Genomic DNA, 27,016 nt, shown 5'->3' on the forward strand with positions numbered 1-27,016 from the left:
GGGATGATCAAGGTGCATCAGTCTCCTAGCCATCCGTGTCTTCCTCCACATGGCCGGTATTGCAACACTTGCAGTGTCGGAGCAGTCAAGAGCAGCGGCGTCTGCAAGCGGAAGCAGGTGGGGAACCGCTCACTAGATCCCGCGGTCAGAGCATCAGCCATGGAGGTCGGGTAAGTTGCCCTCAGCATCCGCAGCCTCCGCTTGGAAGTAGGCACCTCTGTCCGGAGGATTATAAGGTACAGACTGGACCTTTTAAAGTAAATGCAGGGAGCGGGTGTCCACAGCAGGGATCAGCCACTGGGGTCAATAGCAGCTAATAATCCTCTCATAATGGGGAGGTATTAGAGCAAGTAAGGCACCCTAAGATTCTTCAGCGCTCATCCACGCCACGAGGTCCCATCAGCGCTATAAGACCCCCACGAGTCCTGGATAATTTCAATAATGCTTTGCCCTCAATAATCCAGCGGGCAGGAGGTAGGTAACATCCCCGGCATAGAGGCCACACAGGGACAATCTCTTGGTGGTCAAGGTATATTCGCACCAAACAGGCTTTTGGCAGTCATGTAGGCCACCTAGTTTGATGGCTAGACTCCAGGCAAATAATTAATGCTCCCTGATAATGCAGATATCCTCAGGTGAAGGGGAACACTATGAAGGTCACAGAAATTCTTAAATCTATATTTTGTGAGGAGATGCCTCAAGATTGAGTGGCTGCTGCAGGGAGCCAAACTAAAATGCGGCCATGCTGGATGCCCCGCCCACCGGAAGTCCTCCAACCACCCATTTTTAATCTAGCCCAGGTGTGCATCCAGTGACATTAATGTGTGCAATAAAAAAAAGATGGGGTAACGGTATGGGTTTTTACCTATTACTGTTTTTTCTTCCCATTTACTGGGGGTCATTCAGACCTGGTCGCATGCGAGACCCGGCTAGCGACGGGCGCTCCGTCGCTAGGGGTCTTGCACCAAAGGGGGCGAGCTGTCGATAGTGAGTGACAGCTCGCCCCATTTGGGAGGCAGGCAGGGGGTGTGGCTGGCCAAACAGAGGCGTTCCCGAAGGAATGCTTGCCGTTTGGGGCGGCCCCACTGACATCAGCAGTGATGTCAGTGGGGAGCTTCCTGCTCGATCAGAGCAGGAAGGTCCCTGGGGCTTGCGAGTGCTGAGACCCAACCTTAGGGTCTCGTCGCAAGCCCCGATGGTTGAGATAGTCTTGACCATCGTGACCATCACCCTTGTCGGTCGCTAGAGCTGTGGGTGGTAACCCACAGCTTAACGATCGACCAAGAGGCGGCACTACAAGATGCAAGCGGCCGCACTCATTCAGAGCGACCGCTTGCATCTAATGACCGCCTCTGAATGAGGTCCACTGTGTTTTCAAAGCATGAAAAAGTGACATGTCACACTATTCTTAATTTGGGTCTTTCTCAGGAATAATTTGCATTGCAGAGCTAAACATGTCACTACTTCTTTGCTGTATAGGTGATTGCTTTTTATATAATACAAGATCAGACATATTAAACATATCTGATCATTTGAACAGAGCTCATCTAGTAGAAATGCTGAACTGTACGAGTAATAGAGTTGTTCCATTTCCTATCACTTCTATTAGCAATGTATCAGAGCCAGTGATGCATTGTCCTAAATTAACAGAATTTTTGAACTACTCTTGAGTGAACTAGATCATAATGCCCTATGGTAATCATTAAAATGAACTAGATTTCCCATCTCTATGCAGGATGCGTCGCTCTAACACTTACCGGTTTGGGCGGGGTCGCTGGCTAGCTTTGCAGAACTATCAGGACTACTTGCTTTCAGGGGTTTGTAGGGAATTTTATTTTTTCTTACGAAGGCAACAAATATTCCCCATATAAGTAGAAAAGATCCTAGTAGGTTATGGTTTTACCTCCAGCATGGTTGGCATGCTTGTGTTTGTCACTAACATCATTATTGTTGTGTTATGTTGCCCTGTCTGCGGTTTGCAGGTGTGCGTGGTGTGGTTCGACTGTTGTGTTTTCAATACCTTTCTTGAATAACTATGTTATTTTCTTACTGATTTTACGATGACAGGCCAGTCTGGATTATTGACAGTTATTCCTTTTATTGGGCCGCTAAGTTGGCCGCTGTGCATGCCTTAAGCTATTTTGTTTCGGCCCATGGTGTTAAGTTGCTGGGTTTTTAGAGGAATGCTGTGGTGTGAATGATGGGGCATCTTTCTACGGTGCGACTGTTTGGTCAGCCTATGGTTTTTGATTGTGCACTTAAGTGGAGATGATGGCGGAGTTGTGGTTCAGATTCATGATGTGCATTTGTTGGTCTGAAGGGGACCATTTGTCGGAGTGGCGAGTATTAAAAGGGCATCTATGTCTGCGGTGCGACTGGTCGGTCGGCCTATGGTGTGATTGTGCGCTTAAGTGAGATGATGGCGGAGTGTGGTTCGGAGTGTACTCAGATTCATAGATGAACATTTGTTGGTCTGATGGGGACCAGCTGTCAGAGGTCGATCTGCTTATGTTGGTGGAGGCTTTGTTTAAGGTGATAGTGGAGTTGGTTTAGTTTCTTTGATGGCGGGTTGTGGCTTGAGTTGCCTAGCTTTGGCGGAAAGAACGGTAGTGTGCTTTTAGTTATACAAATTAGATGGGTGCGCTCTCCTTGATCAATGATAGGCCAGAAACGTCCCTACTGGGAAATGACACAGCTCATCCGGACCTGCTTTTTGCTGGAGAGTTGAACACCAACGGTGATGTGTTTGGTCTGTGTGTGTTTTGTGGGAGTGGCCATTCTTTGTTGTCTGCCACCATACTAACTTTCAGCTCACAATCAATTTCATTTGGCAACTTCTAATTATTTAATTAGATAGCCCAAATTCAATATTATATTAATTATTAATAATCTAATGTCAAATAAATTTGACATTTAATTTTAAATCCAACTCCCGTTGTCCGTGTGTTTATTTTTAGATAAGTTTTTAGTTGTGTTAAGTCTGAAAGGTATAGCGTACATATCAACCATAGGGAGTTTAGTAGGGACGTTAACCATCTAGGCACCTCCTCCCTGTTACGTCATTTGAGATGAGTTCATACAATTCATTTAACCAAACTATAATAATTTATACATTAATAACAAACAGTCCAGTCTTAGTTACCAGCAGTTTGGACCAGCACATGCGATCTCCACCACCAACACCCTCATCATCAACATCCTCCTTAATGATTGGAGGTAGTCCTTCTAAACAATTGTTTTTTGGGGGCCCAAACAAACCAAGGAATTCAGCCACAAAGGTGTCTGTCCTTGACACTAAAGTGTTTGGTTTGTTAAACTGTGCCTGTCCTTTTTAACATCCCACATAAGAGTGGGTGGGAGGACTCAAGGACAATTCCATCTTGCACCTCTTTTCTTTACATTTTGCCCAATTTGGGGCATTGCCGACTGACATTATTATAGTTTAACAAACGTCTATCCTGTCTGCCACTGCTGTGCGGTGATAGGTCATAAATTACTTTACAACTGCTGCTGGGAACCAGTTCCCATGGAACTTGAAGGTCTGTATGTGAAGTTTCCACATACAGTGCTTGGAGGCAGAACTATTCCCCCAGCTTAGTCAGTGATATAGCCGAGTGTTACTGGGTGATGGACGCTCATAAACCCCTATGCTTATAAACCCCTATGCTTATAAACCCCTATGCTGATAAACCACAGGTGCAGATAAACCCCTGTGCTGATAAACCCCTGTGCTGATAAACCCCTGTGCTGATAAACCACAGGTGCAGATAAACCCCTGTGCTGATAAACCACGCTGATAAACCACAGGTGCAGATAAACCCCTGTGCTGTGTGCTGCTGGGTCTGTGTCTGGTTCCCTAGGGTTATTTACCAGGGGCAGGGTGCTCAGAGGAGGGAGGGCGGGAGCGGGTACTAATTACCCAGGCTTGCTGCAGGGGCCCCCCTGGGCCCTGGCGCTGGCCCCCCCTCCATTCTTACATGACAGCATCCCAGCACACGCTGCTGTGTGCCGGGCTGCACTGGGAGACAGCTCTCTGTGTCTAACAGCAGCCAGAGCAGTCTCCTATGCTTGTGGTCGCTCCCCCCACTGGCTATGCACCGGGCTGAGGGGCTCACAGCGCCCCCTCCCTAGTGTGAACGCCACTTCGTGGAGCTGCAAATATTTTTTTTCTTCTAAGGGGGCGTGCCCACGCCTCCCCCGATTAGGCCATGCAACCCTTTACCCGGGTCCGGCACGGATATCGGTGCACCTGACCAGGGAATTGAGTACATGCCAGCCACCATAGCCAGGACCCTGCTTGCTGTGTATGCAGCGCTGTCATGGGTGCAGGCTGGGGAAGGAAGAGCTGGTTTTGCGCTCCCCCTTAGCACAGTGAGTCATAAACAAATATCTCTTTTTTGTTCAAATACTCCATTAAAAGTCTGTATTAGTATACATTGGAGTGCCATCCCCATTTTAAATGCAAATTGATTTGAAAAAGAAACTTTTTACCTAATTTATACATAGCTTAGCATCAGATTAGTAGCTAGTTGTCTCGGTACCCGATGCAGGCCACCTCCCCTCCGTGTGATGTCATACGTAGGGGGACGGGCCACTAGCACTGGGAATTACAGTAACAGCCAGAGCAGCCTCAGGGGGCCGTAAGGGCAGCAGTGTGCATGTCTGAAGCTTCCTAAGCAGGGGTTAAAGTGGCCCGGAACAGGGAGGAACTGTGTTCCATCAGTGCTATTTGGATACGGAACCAGTTCTGCCTACTCCAGCCCACCCAGCCCAGTTACCAGTGGGCCCCCGGCTTCTTCCACCCAGTGGCAGCCGGAGGCTGGAGTTCACTCCTGAGCTCCAGCTTCCTGCTCCCGCAGTGTGCACTATTGGAGAGACATCATGACAGGGGGCATTACTATTGGGGGCACAACTACAGGGGGCATTACTAAAGGGAGTATTACTCCTGGGGGCATTACTACTGGGGGGGAACCACTACAGGGGGAATTACTACTAAGGGCACTACTAATGGGGACATTACATAGGGACACTTCATAAGGGGCACCACTCCAGGGGGCACTGCATAAGGGGCACTACTACTGGGGGCACTGCATAAGGGGCACTACTACTGGGGGCACTGCATAAGGGGCACCACAACTGTGGGCTCTGCATAAGGAGCACTACCACTGTGGGCACTGCAAAAGGGGTACTACCACTGTGGGCATGGCATAAGGGGCACTACCACTACAGTGGGCATTGCATAAGGGGAACTACTGCTATGGGCATTAGGTGTAATGGCTACTTCTGCTGTGGGCTTTGTATAAGGGGCACTACTACTGTGGACAATATGTGTATTAGGGCCACTACTATTTTGGGCATTGTGTATAAGGGGCACTACTGTGTGACATAACATGAATAAGGAACTCTACTATGTTGTGTAATGTGAATCTGGGTCACTATGGGCCTGATTCTGTAAGGATCGTAATAGCAAAGCTGCACACAGGCTATAGATATGATGTATGCACACAGGCTATATATATGATGTATGCACACAGGCTATAGATATGATGTATGCACACAGGCTATAGATTTGATGTATGCACACAGGCTATAGATATATGATGCATGCACTCAGGCAGCTTAGCAGTTGTGATCCTTGCAGATATGGTAATGCAGCAGTAGGCATCGCGCCCAATGTGAATTAATTAACCGAGCTGCGTTGTTCAATGGCATTGTGCCATCGGCCGGCTGCGGTGTCACATAGGGTCCCACAGCCAGCCACCACAGTTTAGATGAAGAGGCCAGGATTTCTCTGTCACTTGCCCACAGAGATCCTGGTCTCTTCCCTCCCCCCCAACGGCGCCGACACAACTCCGTTACGGGGAAACGGAGGCTGTCGCCTCCCCCTCCCGGTCCACAAACTTCGCGGGACCCATTCTGCATACTCACAGAATGGGTCCTGCGCATGCGCAGATTCCCAAACCTTGGAAATCTGCGTTCAACAGTGCACTAGCATGCACTGTTGAATCAGGCCCTATGTGCGGTATAATGTGAATTTGGGATACTATTGTGTGACCACACCCCTTTCTTTGAGACCACACCCTTTTTTGAAACCACTCCCCTTTTTTGTGACTTGCACAATCCCTTTATTAAATAAGCATCGGGGACGGGGGTGAGTTCCAACACTTCTCTAGGACTTATTAAAGCACTGATCCTAAGGATGCTCCAGGCAGCACTGCTGTGGAGATTCTGGCTGCAGAAAGCCACCCTGCTAGCCAGATGCAGGGACTTCTCTCACACCCCTAGTTATGTCCCTGCTTAGCAAAGTGGCACAGTGTTCATGGTGTCAATTTTATTGGTGTTAAAGCAGCAAGTGCGGAAGGGTTGATGTCCGTTTTATTGTTGAGGCCCCCATAACTTAGTTGCCCGGGCCCCTTACAAACCTTAATCTGACCCTGGTTGCGTCTAAGGCAAGGGGTGTTGCTGTGTGTCTCCTTGCTTCAATACAGAGAGAGTACAGTGGATCCCCTCCCCCAGTCACTCAGCAGACAGGTCCGGTCACCCTGGAGTTAGCAGCAGCCCTCTGAAGCTCTACAGAGATGCAGCCTACCGTGGTGCTACCATTTCATACCAACTATGATGAGTGACTTATTTAGGAGGTGACTCAGCACTGGACGCAGCTATGCAATTCCGTCCTTGCCATTATGTTAATGCAGCAGGAAGCTTCATGCCTCCAGCATGAATTAATGATCCGAGCTTCATTCACAGACTCAGTATCGGCTCATCTGCGTGATCCTTGGCCGGCTGAGTGACCATTGGGGTCACACAGGTCAGCCATTGCAAATGTCCAAAAGAGGCCAGAAAATCTCTGTCTGCCGATGGAGATCCTGGCCTCTTCCATTCCCCCGAATGGCGCAACACGCCTCTGTTTTGGAAAACGGAGGCCGTCGACACCCCTTCCCCACCCCCAAACAGCACCAGACTGTCAGTCACTGATAGTCTTCTGCAGCTCTGCATCAGATCACGCAGGGTTCATTCAGAAGAGGTCCTGCACATGAGTAGATTCCCAACTATCAGGAATCTGGGTATAGCAGCGCTGCTGAAACACCCCCTTTTGATAACTAGTACCTAGCACAGGTTATTCTGAGCAGCAAGTGGTACACAATTATTGGATTAGTCCATAGATGCCATTTTCCTCTATTTCTCCTTGCATATAAGGGATCAGAGATATAGCACTGTTGCATTCCCTATATTTTACCTGTTAAATTATTATTTGTTCTTTTGTTGGATTATTTTATACACCTCGATGCATTTAATTTGTGTTCAAACAGTGACAGCCTGTGTGAGAGTCTATGGTAAGAGAATTATTGATTAACATGTATAAGCACGTATACATTTTCTACAAATCTTCAAACGGGCTCTCAAGACCCACTACTTCATCAAGGCCTTCCAGCTCTCATCCTAACCCACATAATACTCTCTCCTCCCCATCTTCCCCTTCTGTGTCACGCTTGTCTGTCTGCCCCTCCCCTTAGAATGTAAGCTCTCATGAGCAGGGCCCTCTTCCCTCATGTGCTTCTCTTTACACTTTCTTCTACTCTTTACTCCCCATTAGGGCACCTAACACGTGACTGCCAACTCCCGGCAGCTTATTGTGAGGGCTTTAATAGCTATTGCAGCAATGTATATAAATCGTGTCATTGTCCTGCACTGTAATGTACTGTAAGTTACTTGTTTCTTGTTCACTTATTAGTTCTATGTAAGGCGCTGTGGAACACTTGTGGCGCCATATAAATAAAGGATAGTAATAATAATAATAAGAATGAATGTATATTTTTCAAGTGTGTGTTTTCCTTTAAATGAAATTAACTTCAGACAAGTTTGAAGACGGACAGGTGACAAAACCGCTGACAGGATATGAAGATTATTATCAGCATCTTAGAAAGAAGAACAGGAATCCCAGATACAAAAAAAACCAAGAAAACAAAACTGGCACTAAGCTAGTGTCATTACTTCCACTGACAATCTACAGCAGGGGTTCCCAACCACGGTCCTCAAGGCACACTAACAGTCCAGGTTTTGAGGATAGCCATACTGGAGCACAGGTGACTTAATTAGTACCTCAGTTATTTTGATTTAACCATTTGTGCTCAAGCCTGGATATCACCAAAACCAGGACTGTTAGTGTGCCTTGAGGACCGAGGTTGGGAATCACTGATCTACAGCCTCTATATTGGGGTAATTAATAGTTACCAATCCCCAGCAAATGACATAAATACAAAAAATAGAAGCGCTGATTGTTCAGACAAATTTATTTAAAATACACTTTAAATTTCTATTCAATAAAATATATAAAATATAACAACGCAAATCATCTAATCCACTTACAGTATAACATGAGAATATGATCACATGGGTAATGCACAATTAGAATATACAACTTAACCTAGATGTTCTATATATCTGTATATTTGCACAATTAGTATAATTAATATCCTATATTATACAGGCAATTTATACAGTCACTTTAATTAGATGGGCAGCACAGACGGTGTAATGGTTAGCGTTACTGCCTCACAGCACTGAGGTCGTGGGTTCGATTCCCACCACGGGCCCTCCTGTGCGGAGTTTGTATATTCTCCCTGTGCTTGCGTGGGTTTCTTCCCACACTCCAAAAATATACTGGTAGGTTAATTGGCTCCCAACACAAATTAACCCTAGTGTGTATGTGTGTGTGCGCATGTGATAGGGAACATAGAGTGTAAGCTCCCCTGGAGCATGGACTGATGTGAATGGCCAAATATTCTCTGTAAAGCGCTGCGGAATATGTGTGCGCTATATAAAGTACTGGTAATAATAATAATAATTCCAAAATAAGATCTTTAGTTAGGTTATGACCATAGCAGCACACAGTCCAGCAACAAACAATGTTATGTGTTTTTATTATATAGCCCTTTTTTTGACAACAGGCAGATTCAACTCTTGCCAGGCAGTGGTTAGCTTTTAGTTTTAGTCAGCTCTTAATTAGAGTGTGGCAGAAAGTCACAAAGTTCCGCAATATTGTATTTCAGATGTTGTACTTATGTAGCAAGTTACTTGTTGCTAGTTTTCAAGGCAACTTAGGGGTAAATTTTACTAAGATTCGAGATGGTCCGAGATGACAATCACGGATGAGATGAGGCATGTTTTTCATCTCGCAAATTTACTGAAGGCAAAGTTGGGTGAGATCCCACGGCTTGGCCTGACCAGCTTGGGGTAAGAATGCTTTGGCCCTGGAGTGGAGACACGGCAATAGGGTCTCCGGGCTGTGGCATTACACCCCGGCCGTTTTGGGTCCGGTGCTGGTTTTAAATATAGGGAGACCCCTACGCAATTTTTTTCCCCCCTATAATTAAAACCAGGACTGGCCCTGCAGCCTGGTGCTGGTTCTTAAATTATGGTGGAACCCTACTGATTTTGTTCCTTGTGATTTTAGGAGCCAGGACTGGCTGGAAAGTCCAAGGCAGGTTAGGCTTTTGGGGGCGGACCCTACGTCATTTTATTTGCAATGAGATTAATCTCGCTGGACATCACCTGAACTCAGGTGATTTAGGGCTCTATTTACTACAATCCACATATTGAATACAGATTGTAGTGTGATATCGACTGAATTTGCTTTGCGAATTCAGGCAATATCACAGGGATTTACTACAAATCCCTTGCAGGGATAGATCTTGCGATAAAGCTCTATCCCTGCGAATCCCATCCGCACACTAGTCATGATATTTTTGTAAAAAATACTGTGACAAAGTGCCCACGCATGCGCGACCGGACGCCGCTGCTACCCCTCGGCGCTAAGCCCCGCCCCCCCGGTGCTAAGCCCTGCACCTCACGATCACAGACCCCCCGGGACCCCCCTTCATCCTCGCAACCCCTTCCCCCCCGCAACCCCCCCTCTCTTAATAGCACTTACCTGCATGATCCGGGCCTCTGGTGATGTCCTCCATGCCTTCGATCAGGTGATCTCCCATACTGCACTGGGACCCAATCACCTGATGACCGGGCCGCAGTGCACTATGGGAGACCAGCTGACCGGAGGGGAGACATCACCGGAGGCCCGATCACCGGTCCCTGGAGTGAGGTAAGTAAAAAATGTTTTTGACAATTTTTTTTTCTTTTTTTTACAGTAATCAGCTTGCGGTCTGTTTAGACCACACAGCTGATTACTGGGACCGACTGCCCGGCTCTATTCTCCCCATTAGAGCAGAGTAGGAGCCTGGTAACTGGGGGAGACCCTGGATAACGCCACCTCCAGATGGCATTATTATCACAGGGCTTTACCCGATATTTTTTTACAATTTATTTTTAGTAACTTTGGTCAGAATAAGTGATACTTAGTGGTTGGAGTAGAATTTAACGAATTCTACTCCAATTGCCCTATAGTAACTGTAGGTGATACTAAAATAATGTAAAAAGAGTGTGAAAACATCCTTTTTCACATTATTTTAGTAAAAATACTGTTAATAAATAGAGCACTTAATCACTTTTTATCTCTCAAATTTACCAACAGGCAATTTGAGGCTAAACAAGTTTGCCGATGGTGATGTAGGTCGAGTTTTTTAAAGCAAGCTCGAGTGAGTTATCTCACCCAAGATTGCAGTGATTTCTCTCGGCACAACTCTCCCTAGCAAGCAGCCTGCACATATCAGTGAGATATGTGAAGGCTGCTTGTATTGTACCTGTAAAAAAGGGGTTAATGTTAAATTTAGTGAGAACCCCTGTACAGTGAAGGATGAGGTGAGAGAGCAGGACAGTGAAGGAAGAGGTGAGAGAGCAGGACAGTAAAGGATGAGGTCAGAGAGCAGGACAGTCAACCCTGAAGGAAGGAAATCAGTAGTGACATCTGTCAGGCAGTAGACCTTGAAGTGCCCTGTTGTAATAACATTGTAGGGTCACTGCGGGTAGTCGTGCTGATGAGAGTATGACAGAAAGGGGTGTAATACCTGTGTATGCAGTGCATCTATCCTGATGCTGGAAAACGTGCAGCAGATCACCCTCCTAAGCTCCCCAGTCCTGTCTGTGCACAGAGTGAGATCACGTGACCTCTGCTGACGGGCATTTGTCGCAGCTTTTTTGCAGCTTGTCCTGGAAAAGACAGGAGATGGGTTGGAGTGGCAGAAACATCACAGTAACACACTGTATTTATATTAGGGGTGTGCACAGGCCACTTTTCGTGTTTTGTGTTTTGGTTTTGGATCTGGATCTGGATCTTTCTTCGTGTTTTGGATCTGGATTGGTTTTGCCAAAACCACCCTTCCATGTTTTGGGTTCTGGGTTTTGTGTTTTGGATCTGTATTTAAAAAAAAAAAAAAAGCATAAAAACAGCTAAAATCACAGAATTTGTGGGTTTTTCTGCTCCTATGCTATTATTAACCTCAATTACCTTAATTTTCACTCATTTCCAGTCTATTCTGAACACCTCACACCTCACAATAGTGTTTTTATGTCCAAAAGGTTGCACCGAGGTAGCTGGATGACTATGCTAAGTGACACGAGTGGGCGGCACAAACACGTGGCCCATCTAGGAGTGACACTGCAGTGGCAGACAGGATGGCAGTTTGAAAAACTAGGCCCCAAACAGTACATAATGCATAGAAAAAAAAGAGGTGCAAGATGGAATTGTCCTTGGGCCCTCCCACCCACCCTTATGTTGTATAAACAGGACATGCACACTTTAACAAACCAATAATTTCAGTGCCAGGGTCTGCCACACGACTGTGGCTGAAATTATTGGTTCATTTGGGCCCCCACAAAACAAGATGGCAATTAATCTGTCCCTGCACAAACTGGCTCTACGGAGGCAAGATGTCGTCCTCATCCTCCTCATCCACCGATTCCTCACCCTCTTCAGTGTTGTGTACATCCTCATCCTCACAAAGTATTAATTCGTCCCCGCTGGAATCCACCACCACAGGTCCCTCTGTACATTCTGGAGGCTGGTCTCCCTGGAAGAGCTGATAATTCATTTTTATGAACATCATCTTCTCCACATTTTGTGGAAGCAACCTCCTACGCCTTTAGCTGACAAGGTTCCTGGCTGCACTAAACACTCTTTTGGAGTACACACTGGAGGGGGGCAACTCAGGTAAAATAGAGCCAGTTTGTACAGGGGCCTCCAAATTGCCTCTTTTTCCTGCCAGTAGAGGTACGGACTGTCTGACATGCCTACTTGGATGCTGTCACCGATGTAATCCTCCACCATTCTGTCAGTGGTGACAGTATCATATGCAGTGACAGTAGACATGTCAGAAATTGTTGCCAGGTCCTTCAGTCCGGACCAGATGTCCAAACTTGGTCCTGCCTGCCCTGCATCACCACCAGCGGGTTGCTTAGGATACCTAAGTTTTTTCCTGGCAGCCCCAGTTGCGGGAGAAAATGAAGAAGGAGCTGTTGACGTGTCACGTTCCGCTTCAGCTGACAGCGTTTTCACCAGCAGGTCTTTGCACCTCTGCAGGCTTGTGTCGGCCAGAAAGAGAGGCACCACATAGGCTTTAAACCTAGGATCGAGCATGGTGGCCAAAATGTAGTGGTCTGATTTCAACAGATTGACCACCCTGGAATCCTGGCAAAGAGAATGAAGGGCTTCATCCACAAGTCCCACATCTTAGCTCTTCCTTCACTTTCTCCAGCTGCTTCTGCAAAAGCCTGATGAGGGGCATGACCTGACTCAAGCTGGCAGAGTCTGAACTGACTTCACATGTGGAAAGTTCGAAGGGCTGGAGAACCTTGCACAACATGGAAATCATTCTCCACTGTGCTTGAGTCAGGTGTATACCCCCTCCTTTGCCTATGTCATAGGTGGATGTATAGGCTTGAATGGCCTTTTGCTGCTCCTCCATCCTCTGAAGCATATAGAGGGTTGAGTTCCACCGTGTCACAACCTCTTGCTTCAGGTGATGGCGGGGCAGGTTCAAGAGTGTTTGCTGGTGCTCCAGTCTTCAGCACGCAGTTGCTGAATGGCGAAAGTGGCCACCCAAAGCGTCTCCTGCACGCCCCTGTCGCTTTTCAGAAAATTCAGCACCACCAAATTTATTGTGTGAGCAAAACATGGGACGTGCTAGAATTTGCCCAGATGTAATGCCCACACAATATTGGTGGCGTTGTCAGATATCACAAATCCCCAGGAGAGTCTAAGTGGGGTAAGCCACTGGCGATGATTTCCCTCAGTTTCTCTAAGAGGTTGTCGGCGGTGTGCCTCTTACTGAAACCAGTGATACACAGCGTAGCCTGCCTTGGAACGAGCTGGCGTTTCTGAGATGCTGCTACTGGTGACGCTGCCGTTGTTGCTGCATAAGGTGATACATCTGCCCAGTGGGCTGTCACAGTGATATAGTCCTTAGTCTGCCCTGTTCCACTTGTCCACATGTCCGTGATTAAGTGGACATTGGGTACAACTGCATTTTTTAGGACACTGAGGACACTTTTTCTGACGTTTCTGTACAGTCTCGGTATCACCTGCCTAGTGAAGTGGAATCTAGACGGTATTTGGAACCGGGGACACACTACCTCCATCAATTGTCTAAATCCCATTTAATGGCAGATACCGGATGCATGTCTAACACCAACATAGCAGTCAAGGCCTCAGTTATACGTTTTGCTTCAGGATGTCTGCTGTCGTACTTCATCCTCCTCGCTAAGGACTGTTGGAGGGTCAATTGTTTAGTAAAAGTAGTGGTGTTCCTACTTCCAATCTGGGATGATGAACAACTCCCAGCAGCAACAGCAGCAGTGGCAGCAGTAGGCATAGCAATTCAGGATCCTCCGGAGGAATCCCGGTTAGGAGATTCAGTCATGCCAGTGACATGGCCTGCAGGACTACTTCCGATCCTGACTAAGGAGGAAATTGACGAGGAGGGAGTTGACGGTGTGGTTAGCAGGCACTTGGATCCAACAGGACGAAGGGATTTAGGTGTCCCTAGACTGCTTACGGTCTTAGCCAAAGTTTCTGAACTTGACAGTAACTTTTTATGAACGCGCTGCAGGTGACGTATAAGGGAGGATGTTCCTAGGTGGTTAACGTCCCTACCCCTACTTATTTCACCTTTACATATGGTACATATGGCAAGACAGTTATTGTCCGGATTTGGATAGAAATATTGCCAGACCAAAGAGGTGGAATGTTTGGTCTTCTGCCCAGGCATGACCGTGATGGGCTTTTTCATTTTTTCATCCCACGGACAACAACTGTCTCCCCCGGAGCCTGATTTAAACAAACCACATCACCATCAGAATCCTCCTCGCCAACTTCCTCCTCAGCGACAGCTACACCAGTATCCTCATCCTGTTGTACTTCAACAGTGACATCTTCAATTTGCATATCAGCAAGTGGACTGTGGGTGCTCCTTTCAGCACTTGCAGAGGGTGTGCAAATGGTGGAAAGAGCCACCTCTTCCCGTCCAGTGCTGGGAAGGTCAGGCATCGCAAACGCCACCACACTTGGACTCTCCTTCGGGATTTGTGATATCTTCTTAGAATGCACAGTTCTTCGCATATGCATTTGCCAGCTTAACTCGTTTGATTTTTTTAGCGGGATAAGGGCTTCCATCGTCATGTGAAGCTGAACCACTAGTCATGAACATAGGGAAAGACCTTAGCCGTTCCTTGCCACTCTGTGTCGCAAATGGCATATTGGCAAGTTTACGTTTCTCCTCAGATGATTTAAATGTTTTTTTTAAGCTCATTTTCCTGAACTTTGTCATTTGGGATTGTATATGCCCTCTACTATGACATTGGGCATCTGCCTTGGCAGACGACGTTGATGGCATGTTATCGTCTATGTCATGACTAGTGACAGCAGCTTCAGCACTAGGAGGAAGTGGTTCTTGATCTTTCCCTATTTTATTTTTATCGGAGAAAGTTTGGTCCTCCATTTATGTTATATTGATATATACATGCGGCTAAGGCGCACACAAACACAGAAAATAATTTTTTATTTTTGTTGGAGACTAGTGCACTTTGTGGGCTACACCACCCTTTAAGAAATGAGCCAGCCGGCTCTTTACTAATGGGACACAGGCGCATGCTTGGCGCTGCTCCTTTGTTGATGCACATGCAGCTACAGTGCACACAATTCACAAAGACAGAAAAAAAAGAATTTTTTATATTTTGTGGAGCGCACTTTGAGGGTTACACCACCCTTTAACAGACAGACGCACGCTTGGCGCTGCTGCTTTGAGGATGCACGTACAGTGCACACAATTCACAAACACAGAAAAAAAAAAAAATTTTGGAGTGCACTTTGGGGGTTACAGCACCCTTAAATGGATGAGCCAACCGGCCCTTTACTTATGACACAGGCACACGCTTGGTACTACTTTGTTGTTGCACGTGCGGCTACTGCGAACACAATTCACAAACACAAAAAATAATTTTTTATTTTGTTTGGAGTTCACTTTGGGGGTTACAGCACCTTTTAACAGACAAGCCAGCCAACCCTTTACTTATGGGACACAGGCGCATGCTTGGCGCTGCTCCTTTGTTGATGCACGTGCAGCCACAGTGCACACAATTCACAAACACAGAAAATAATTTTTTATTTTGTTTGGAGTGCACTTTGGGGGTTACAGCACCCTTTAACGGTCAAGCCAGCCGGCCCTTTACGTATGACACAGGCGCATGCTTGGTGCTACTTTGTTGATAACCGTGCGGCCACAGTGCACACAATTCACAAACACAGAAAATAATTTTTTTTTTTGGTTGGAGTGCACTCTGGGGGTTACACCACCCTTTAACAGACAGACGCACGCTTGGTGCTGCTTCTTTGAGGATGCATGTACAGTGCACACAATTCACAAACACAGAAAAAAAAAATATTTTTTGGAGTGCACTTTGGGGGTTACAGCACCTTTTAATGGACGAGCCAACTGGCCCTTTACTTATGACACAGGCGCACGCTTGGTGCTACTTTGTTGTTGCACGTGCGGCTACTGCGAACACAATTCACAAACACAAAAAATAATTTTTATTTTGTTTGGCGTGCACTTTGGGGGTTACATCACCCTTTAATGGTCAAGTCAGCCGGCCCTTTACGTATGACACAGGCGCACGCTTGGCGCTACTTTGTTGATAACCATGTGACCACAGTGCACACAATTCACAAACACAGAAAATAATTTTTTATTTTGTTTGGAGTGCACTTTGTTGGTTGCAGCACCCTTTAATGGACAAGCCAGCTGGCCCTTTACTTATGGGACACAGGCGCATGCTTTGCGCTACTCCTTTGTTGATGCACGTGCAGCCACAGTGCAAACAATTCACAAACACAGAAAATTATTTTTTATTTTGTTTGGAGTGCACTTTGGGGGTTACAGCACCCTTTAATGGTCAAGCCAGCCGGCCCTTTATTTATGACACAGACGCACGCTTGGCGCTACTTCGTTGATGCACATGCGGCTACTGCGCATACAATTCATAAACACAGAAAAAATATTTATTTTTTTGCACTTGGGGGGAGCACCCCTGATGGACAGAGCACCCCTTGGATAACACTACAACAGAGCACCCCTTTAGGACTGGGACACTGTACAGGAGTTTGGAGTGGACACAGCCCCTATGGACAACTGACTGCACAACACAGCCCAGCCAGCCCCTATGGACTTTGGAGGAGTGGACCCAGCCCCTATGGACAACAGCAGCACAGCATAACACAGCCAGCCCCTATGGACTTTGGAGGAGTGGACACAGCCCCTATGGACAACAGCAGCACAGCGCAGCACAGCACAGCACAGCACAGCACAACACTACACTGCACTACCCTACACAGCCCAGCCAGCCCTATCTCCCACCCTCCCTCTTCACTGTCCACAGCCAAGTGAGAAAATGGCACCGACGCGGGTACCTTATATAGAATCCAAAACCCGCGAGACCCGGAAGGCGGGATGATGATGTTTTGCCTCGATTTCAGATCCGAGTCAGGCGGGAAAAGTCAAGCCTGACTCGGATCGGCCTCGGATCAGGGGGGCTCGGTGTGGGTTCGGATTTCAGAAATCCGAACCCGCTCACCCCGAATTTATATTTTATATATGTCATTAATAACACCACACATGTCCATGTGCAGAAAACAGACAGAGAAGGGGAGGGCAGCCCTGCAAGGGACAGCTGGATGTAGAGGTAACAGAATGTTGTAGGGGTCAGAGACTGAAGCTTTATGAAGTGTTTGTCATAACTCTCCCCCTCCCTGTAATGTTTGGCCCTTCCCCTGACATCCTAGGACCCTACATGGTGATATCCACCTTTTTTATTTAGAAACTGAAACCTAACATTGGGTGCAGGAGAGAAGGGGAGCAGAGAGCAGATGGGTGGGGGACTTAGGGATGTCAGGTGAGGGGGCTTCCCTAAAAATTGGGGAGTGGGGAATACATGGTGGCTGCAGTGTTCCCAGTCAGTGTGGCAGTGGCGTGAGTTGGCTGATTGGGAAGAGGGACAAGAAGATGTGGGACACTGGGCTGAATGGGGGGGCACTGTGACTGGGCTGGTGGGACAGTGAACTGGTTGGGAATGAGAGATAAACTAGACTGGCTGGGTGGTTGAAACTTAAGAAAGGGAGTTATTGAAACTGTGGGTGACACTGGACTGGGGAAGAGGGAGACAAAAAGGGGGCACTGGACTAAGGTTGTTTCTGCTCCAGTAGAAGGCATACCTAGTAGAAGGCATACCTAGCCCAGTGCACCCACAGCAGCCTCTCAACCTCCATGTCTCTGGGGAGTGGGAAGTGGTGGCTGCATTGTTCCCTGTTATGGAGGCATGGATGTGGTGGTGGGTGGTCACTGGGTTGAAAGAGGGGGAATGGTGTGATGAGGGACACTAGGCTATATGGGAAGTGGGGGCTAAAAGAAGCGGGGACACTGGGCTGAATGGGAGACACTGGGCTGAATGAGGGGCACTGTGACTGGGCTAGCAAGACAGTGAACTGGTTTGGAACAAGGGATAAACTAGACTGGCTGGTGGTTGAAACTTAGATAGGGAGCCACTGAAATTGTTGGTGACACTGGGCTGGGGAAGGGGGAGATAAAAAGGGGAGCACTGGGCTAAGGTTGTTTCTGTTCCTGTAGAAGGCATACCTAGCCCAGCACACCCACAGCAGCCTCTCAACCTCCATGTCTCTGGGGAGTGGGTGCATTGTTCCCAGTTATGGAGGCATGGACGTGGTGGTGGGTGGTCACTGGGCTGAAAGAGGGGGAACGGTGCGATGATTGACACTAGGCTGTATGGGATGGGGGGGCTAGACGATGCGGGGACACTGGGCTGAATGAGGGGCACTGTGACTGGGCTGGCTGGGGGTTCTAGGTGGGGGGGCAGTGGGCGCATTGTGAAGGGGAAGACGCTGTGCTAGCTGGGTGGTAGACACCAAGAAAGGGGGATCATTGAAATTGTTAGGGACACTGGCCTGGAGAAGAGGGGGAAATTGGGTTGGGGAGTTGGTGAGAAGGAGGGTTTACTGGGCTGGAGTTAAAAATGGGGAACTGAGCAGCAGGTATGGAAGCACTGACCTGAGGTTGATTATGTTCCAGTAGATGGCATACCTGCCCTTCACACCCCCAGCAGCCTCTCAACCTCAAATTTCTCTTCTCTAGCTCCTGCATGCTGGGAGAACACACCCTCCTTTCTCCTCACCGGAACACAGGCCCACATGCCCCACCCACAAGGGCACAGCACTGGCCAACCACAGACTTTGCCAAACAAACTACTAACTAAGCAGCAGCAATAGTTAGAGTCTATTTCCCTACATGTCTTTTTTTTTAAAGTCACCCCAGCTGACAGGGGGTCTCACAGGTGTCGGCCAACAAGGAATCTTCCCGGAGACCCCTATGACCAATCCCCCCAGGGCTGCAGTTACTTATGCTGCATACACATATATAGATATATCTGCATATGGTGTTTGTTCATACACCCTGACCCAGGGGCGGATTGGGATTGAAAACCAGCCAGGGAAATTTCTGGAACCAGCCCTAATGGGGGCGGGCCTGTGGAGGGGGGCAGGGTCTGTGGAGGAACTTTGGGATACTCCCTCCTCTTAGGACCTGATTCTGAGTCAGAGGCAGCCGTGGCCTTCCTTGCATCTTTTGCTGCATTTGTGTCTGTGACTTTATGCTAATGCAGCTATATTACTGGCATATCCGGGGCAACCAAGCCTGTGAGTAGAAAGCGCTGTGGCTCCATTTTCAAACATGCTTCTGATATCCAGGGTTATCTTAATAGCAGTGTGGGCCCTGGGCAAAGCAATGCACTGGGGCCCCCTACTCACCCATTCATGGGAAAAAATTTAAATGGTCAATAAAATTAAACCCATGCCCATCAGAACCCCCACACATGCAGAAAGACTCTGACTGGTCTGAAGCCTGCGGATGAAGTGAAACTGGGACTGAGGTGAGTACTCGTCACCGGGGGGAGGTGTGGGGGGGGTGGAATGGGGGAGGTTAGATCAGAATACAGTGCACCATTGGCCAGCTTATAAAAATATCACAAATTTACCAACTTGCCACGGCTGCAGGGGCCCCTACAAGCTTTGGGCCCTTGGGCAACTGCCCAACAAGCCCAATGGAAAAGATGGCCCTGCTGATATCCTCTGGACACTCTTTCTACTACCAGGCTTGTCTGACCTTGATATGCCAGCTTTTTACTTTCCTAAGGCTGCGTAAACACCTATAAATATTTCTGTCCAATATGTCTGGTGGTCCAGTTTTGGTGGTCCAGACATTGGGAAAAGGACAGAGATGACAGGATCAGGAGAGTGGTGACAGGGACAGGACAGTGGGGATAGGGCAGTAAAGAGGTGACAAAGCAGTGCGGGACAGGACAGCAATGACAGGACCAGGTCAGAAGGGACAGGGCAGGATAGAGGTGATAGGGCCAGGACAGAGGTGACAGGTCCAGGACAGCATTGACAGGACCATGAAAGAGATGACAGGACAAGGACAGAGGTGAAAAGGATAGGGCCAGGACAGAGGGGACACGGTTAACAGGGCCAGGACAGAGGGGACAGGGTTAACAGGGCCAGGACAGAGGGGACAGGGTTAACAGGGCCAGGACAGAGGTGACAGGGGCAGGGCACAGTCCTGAATTCAGCTTTGGTGTAAGGAGGAAGTTGGCAGCTGAAATCACTATACTGTATATACTGTACTGTAGGTGATTCTGTAACCTGTCCCTCCAGCCCCACTCACAACCTGAGTAAGATGGCGTGTCTGAGCCTTTGAAAGTCCCCTCACGAGCACAAACACTTCAGCCAAGCAGCACACCACGCAGCAGCCTCTGCAGCCTCACCATAATCAGTGTCTTGCTGGTGCTCCTGCTCCCTTCTATTCTGTCCACGGCTCCTCTCCGGCAGTGTCTGCGTCTCAGCAGTGCGGCGCGCGTGACGTCATGACGTCACGTGTGCTGTTTCAATATACAGAATAAGCTTTATTGCAGAGCCGGCTAACAGAGAGACAGGGCTCCTCCAAACAGCCAATGCTGCATGATCGGAGCTGAGCTCCGATCAAAGCAGCCGGTCCCGCAACAATGAGGGGCAGCCCGGCGGCAAGCAGCAGGGGTCCGGCCCAGCGGGAACTCTCCCGAGTTCCCGGCGGCCCAATCCGCCCCTGCCCTGACCAACCATCACTGCCATCTAAATATATACCTGTTGAAATGTGCTAAATCTTCCTGCAATTTACATAATGGGCTGGCCTTCCAAAGAGCCAACAGGAAAAGGAAATAGGAATTTTTTTCTGTTTACCCTCTGTTGCTATAACTACATTTGTATCCCAGTAACTTGTGTACCTTTGTGATTATATTTGTTTTGGATTGGTCAGGGGTTACCTCTGTTTTTTTCTGGTGCCATACAGTTTGTCCCTGGGATATGACAGCAGCCTGAGTCATGCGGCAAGCTGCTTGGCATGCTTTGGGATCTGCCCCTTCAGTCGCCGCTGATTCATTCAGATTGTAATGCGCTGAAGTCCCCCGCAAGGTGGGTCTGCAGCTGCCGGTTAAGCTCAGCACTGGGGGTGGGGTTGAATGACATCACACCCTTTGTGTATCACCACTACAGAACCCTCCAACCGCTAGCAGAGCCTCACCTTCCCCTCAGTACTGCAGCATATCAGCCAATACCGATGGAGCTAGAAGCCATGGCCAATAATGGTAACTTACTGTACATGAAAGGTCGCACATAAGGATTAAGGCTCCCCAGACATAATTTGATCCTGGGTGCCCTGTTCTGGATAGATTCATTTTATTTATTTATTTTGCAAATCTTAGTCCCTGCATGCAGCCAGAATAACATTAAAAAAACCATTGGTGCTGTTGCTACACTAAGCCAATCTGATGATGATTTATGAAAAGTAGGCAATTTCAAGAACAAATAACTTTCAGGTGTGTGGCATTTGTAAAGTATCTGTTTCATAATCGTGCATTGGCATAATGGAGCAGATGACACTCACACTCCATCTGCTAACATAACACCATACACTATATATGTGCCCTCTCCCCAAAAGAGATAAATGTGTATCAGCAGCCTATCTAATGGGTGCATTGAGAGCCAAGCTCCCCAGACTTCTGCCATCCCTAAAGGCCAGTACATTGTACATCAATTAGTGTGTACAGACCTAGTTAGCGACATACCCAGCAGGGGTACCAGCATTGGCAAGTGCATCCATACTTGCCGATTCCGGCAGCCATGGCACGGGGGGGGGGGGGGGAGTGTGGCATGGTATTTCTAGTGGTGTCTTTAGATCTTTCTGCATGTTCAAAAGATCTGAGAAGGCAATGGACAATTTGCGCTTGGCACAGTGCGTACACCTTGGGAAGAAGTCGGGAGGCCGATGGATGGAATCCAACTGCCTGCTTCCTGACTGTCTAATCCCGGCAAGGGTTAAATGAAAGGCTTCGAAATCTCAATGCCTGTCATTATACCTACACCAGGAGACCAGCACCCGGCATCCCAATCGAAGGGATGCCAGGCACCGGATGCAGACAGCCACGGGGGGGAGGGTTAGGTTTAGTGCTCCCGGGGTGGACTTAGAGTTAGGCACCCCCCCCAGGTGGTTAGGGTTAGGTTAGGGGAAGGGGGGGTTATGGTTAGACACCCCCCCGGGGGAGGTTAGGGTTAGGCACCCCCCGGAGGACTTAGGTTTAGGCAGCAGTCAAGGGGGGGTTAGGTTTAGGCACTTAGAGGGGGGATTAGGGTTAGGCACTTAGAGGGGAGGCTAGGGTTAGGCACCCCTAAGGGAGGGTTAAGGTTAGGGGGGGAATTAGGTTAGCAAATACTTACAGTACATTGGGACGATCGGAATCTTTACTGCTGTCGGGATGCCGCTGCCGGCGGTAAATCAAACTGAATCCATACATACTGTACCATGTGATTGATTTGTCGTTCCGATGCATCGGAATCTGCCAAATCATTCAAGATATCGTCTAGTGTGTACCCAGCTTAACTCCCAGCATATTCCAAGGTCACTGCTTGTGGCCAGTTCCGCAGTGTGTAGTGGATTAATCACTACCTTCTCCCTTGTGTCTGTGAGAGACCAGGACAATGTGATTTGCCTGTACCAGATAGAGCTCCCAATTCCACCTTGTGAAATCCTGCGGAGTGCACACCTACCCCATGTCAATGCTCTGACTGTCCAGGGGTGGGATCTGTTAACTAGTGTTCTGATTGGCTGGCAGTGGCAATGCAATTGAATATCCCTGCAATCAGGTTAGGATAAAATTAAAAAAGCTTCACATGTACAGAGATGGAGAAGATGGTGCAGAGGATGTGAAGTTAGGAAAGAAGCAGCAAGAGATAAGTGGAGAGGATTGGGGAAAAAAGAGATAGTGGAAGAGAGGAAGAAGGGGGTAGAAAGAGGGAGATGGGAGAGAGAAAGAGAGAGAGAGAGAGAGAGAGAGAGAGAGACTAGGGAGGGAACTATGGGGAATAGTGTTCTCTAGGGGGTAAATTTACTAAGAATCGAGGTTGGTAGAGTTTTTTTTTTTAAAACTCTCTTTGCATTGCCAAAATTCGGGTGAGGTTACCATTTTTCAACTCGCAAAATGACTAAGAAGTGAGTTTAGCTGAGAGTGAGTTGGCCAATGGTGAAGCAGATCGAGATTTCTTGCCCAAGCTGCAAGTTTAAATGAGATTACTCAGCCAAGATTGTAGTGTTTTCTCTCTGTAAAACTCACCCGAGCAAGCAGCCTGCACATATCAGTGAGATATGTGCAAACTGCTTGTGTTGTACCTGTTAAAAATGGGTTAAATGTTAAAATAAAATGATGTAGGGTCTCCCCCCTAAAGACATAACCAACCCCAGACTATTCATAGTTCCTAAAATTATGGAGAACAAAATGAGTAGGGTTCCACCCAACTTTAGGAACCAGCACCAGGCTGCTGGGCTAGTCCTGGTTTTAAATAGTAGTCAAACTATTTTATTTTACAGTGGAACTACAGGTGACAGCATGCCTACCCTTTGGCACTTGTGGAACTACAAGTGCCAGCAGGCGGACAGCACCCGCACACCCACTGTAAAACAAATAGTTAAATAAAGACAGTACACACACCGTATACAGTAAAAAATTATTAGATACACTTATCCCACTCACACATACTTACCTGCTGTCAGATGTTCTTTTCTCCTTGTCACATGTAGAAATCCATTTGGATGTACCTGCAAAAAAGATCCTATACTCAGGGCCAGCTCCAGCTCTACTAGCACCCTGTGCGAGTAATGTTGGAGTGCCCCCCACCCGGTAATACTTTTGTTAACTGAACAAAAATAAAATTTTCCCTACGTTTTAATTAAAAAAAATGATTTTATAGGAAACAAAAAAATACAAAGGAATCAATTTAAGCAAAATATTAAGATGCCCCCACATTGTAAAAAGACACATACATAGGCCTTCACATGAAAAAAAAACAGACACACACACATTAACCCCCACCAGGACAAAAAAACTACACATTAGCCCCCACAGGGTAAAAATAAACACACAATTTGGCCCTGACAGGACAAACAAACCACACTTTGGCTTGTACACCAGGGGAAGGGCTGACACTAGCATTTACATATGGTCACATGCCGGCTTGTAACACCAGGGAAGGGCTGACACTAGCATTTACATATGTTCACACGCCGGTTGGTATACCAGGGGAAGGGCTGATACTTTTACATATGGTCAGACTCCAGCTTGTACACCAGGGATTCAGACATGTATGTTACTCAGAATTAAGATGCTCATCTGGAAGCTAATCTCAAATTGATGATTTATCCAGAGGCTCCACAATCAGTTCAGAAGGTCCAGTAGATTAGATTAATCATACAGGGATTATCAAGGAGTTAGTTGAATTTTTGAAAGAACAAACGGAGATCTTTGCCCCATCAGGTCTCAGGTTCTCCTCTTTTCTGACTTATTCAGGCATGTATGGACCAGGTGCCCACTTTCACCTCAGTAGAAGAACAAATCCTTTTCTCTTCTGGACTTCTTCATAGTGATAAGACAGGATGGTCCAATTCACATGGACTCTGAGTCATTTTGGAGCTCATCAATGGAGCATTTTCCTTTCTCTCAGAATGAGAACCTCTCTCCCTGGGACACAGCTGGAAGCACCTGTTGATACATTGTACTGGAATGGAACAAAATGGTGCTATCCTCCATTTTGCTTTGCATATAGTACTTTTTATCAGTGTTCTGTCTGACATTTAGATATAGAGAAGTTAGAAAAGTCCTGTGACATCTAGAAGTTTGGAAAGTCTCTTGCCATGTATAGGTCATATTCTTTTCTTGCTACTTCTGCCTACATCTGCCTAGAAGTAGTAACTGCAACAATAAATGTTCTTAGTTCACTTAGGCAATTAAATGCTTTAGATTATGTTTATAGCATATATCAGTGGTATCTGGGTAGTGTTCCCTTTTGAAATATATAAGTTGTAGGACTACATGACTGTATTGGACCACACTCATGTGATATGCAGCCACGACCGTGATTTACCGATATCTGAATCCTGGTCTAGCTCACAGTCTGAGAGGCCAAAGGTGAATTAAAAATGTGGTAAATGGGTAAATAAAGCTTGATGGATGGTTTCAAATATATAATAATAACAGATGAACATTTATTGAGCTAATTAGCACTTAAAAGAATACAATTGGCATGTAGTATTCATAAAAAATATATATCATAAAGGCAAACAACATAGAAGACATAACATACACATAAAAATGATTGTAATGAGTCCACCTGGGACCAATAGTGAAAGTATGGCTATACTGGTCTCTCTGATTAGTCCCTCAAATATAAATGGTGTATCCCCATATAAGCAGCAGGGAGCTGAGTGGGTATAGGAAGTTCTATAGGTCCCACTTATAATGGCAATTAGCCACAATAATGTTATTGTAAGCAGCAGCACTTTACCAGTTCCAGGTTGAAAAGGCTGTTTGGAAAATCCTCTGGCATCCAGCAAACATGATAAAATGACAGGCTGAAGCCCAATGATGAGGAAGCACCCACAGCTGAAGGGGTAATTCCACGGTGTAATGACTCCAGGTAGGCAGTGTATGCCAGATATTGCAACAATATCACGATGGTCCACAAGATAATGAGGTGGAGGGTCTCTGGTTGGCCTCAACGCGTTTCGCTGAGCAATGGTTGCTCAGCTTCATCAGGAGTGTAGAATATGGGTCAGAGAATTGAAAATTCAAAACACATGAAATCAATCAATGCAAGTGAACAAATACAGAAATACCATCCATCAGTAAGTAAATCTGAATAGTAAATACAGGAGGCAGTCATACTATTATCCCATAATAAAAATGTTATAAATAAATCGAATATTTATAGAAAGTTACCTTAAACAATCTCCATTAATAAGTCAGGGTGCTTCCGTGATTCCGGACTCCCGATCACGTGATCATCATAGGTCACGTGATCGGGTATTACCCAATCAAAAAATTGTAAATAAAAAATGTCACGAATGACGCGCAGTTGAGATACTTCCTTGATTCCGGACTCCCGATCACGTGATCATTATAGATCATGTTGTCAGGTGTTACCAAATAAAAAAAATTGTAAATAAATTGTAAAAAACACGTCACTTATGATGCGTACTTATGTGTTCTGCGATCTGTTTACATATTAAAAATGAGTCACCTGAGAAGTAAAGTCCCCAGCGCGTCCCATGAGTTTCACTGATAACATGAATGACATTGCATATATAAACCACAAAATCACCACATGAACGTGATGAACACATATGCTGACATAATCCCATCAGAAGAGTGTGGATGATAAAAATAGCTCCACGTATATGCACCGGGGGTTCAGCTGACATCATCTTCAATCACATAGGGAAAATCCCTATACCAGAAAATAATAAATTAATATACTAACAATACTGGTTACAGGGTATACATAGAAAGAAACCATGCTAAAAAACTATAAGGAATGAGAAGAACTTATGAAAGATTATAGGGTCTGAAGTGATAGATGAAACTCTACATGTTATGAATGGCAGAACTCATAACATAGAGAGAACTCAGTATTATGGGGAGTATATAGGGATCTGTCCATGAGATGTCACGTAAATACTATCCAAATGGAAACACCTCTGATAAATAGTAGCAATACTGACAATAATGACTAAAAAAAATCCATATAGAGATACTAGGAATATATACTCAAAGAAACCTAAATAAGTGTAACATAATAACCAGAAGATTATTAATATCATGACTATAAGAAAAAATCAGGTGATGACAGAGTTGAGTTCCATTGATTCATTTAGTCCTTCAGGGTGTAAAGAGTTGAAATTGAGCATCCAAAAGACCTCTCTGCTACAGAGTCTATTGAACCTATTACCACCCCTAGAGGTCATCCCAATGGTTTCTAATCCTAGAATTTTTAAGCAGGAAGGATCACTGTTGTGTTTAATATTAAAATATCTATTAACACTATTCAAAGTACTGCGATTGACAATATTACGTCGGTGCTCCATAAATCGGGTTCTCAAAGGTCTAATAGTGCGGCCTACATAATATAGGCCACACTCACAAG

At 46.6% G+C, this 27,016-nt stretch overlaps 1 long non-coding RNA gene and 2 pseudogenes across 2 annotated transcripts in view; 1 reads left to right on the forward strand and 2 right to left on the reverse strand.

Annotated features, from left to right (window-relative positions):
• LOC148522636 (uncharacterized) overlaps window positions 1-27,016 on the forward strand; it is a 764,886-nt pseudogene that overhangs the window by 556,684 nt on the left and 181,186 nt on the right. The gene's annotated exons all lie outside the window — the stretch shown is intronic.
• The window catches only part of LOC148522640 (uncharacterized), an 808,266-nt pseudogene that overhangs the window by 35,547 nt on the left and 745,703 nt on the right, over window positions 1-27,016 (reverse strand).
• The window catches only part of LOC148522641 (uncharacterized), a 72,705-nt gene that overhangs the window by 34,802 nt on the left and 10,887 nt on the right, over window positions 1-27,016 (reverse strand). The window contains exon 2 of the long non-coding RNA XR_015878530.1: window positions 10,962-11,103. This is a non-coding gene — a long non-coding RNA (uncharacterized LOC148522641). The remainder of the gene's footprint in view (window positions 1-10,961; window positions 11,104-27,016) is intronic.

This window comes from Taudactylus pleione, unplaced genomic scaffold (genome assembly GCF_031769625.1).
Source record: "Taudactylus pleione unplaced genomic scaffold, aTauple2 ptg000145l, whole genome shotgun sequence".
NCBI lineage: Eukaryota > Metazoa > Chordata > Amphibia > Anura > Myobatrachidae > Taudactylus > Taudactylus pleione.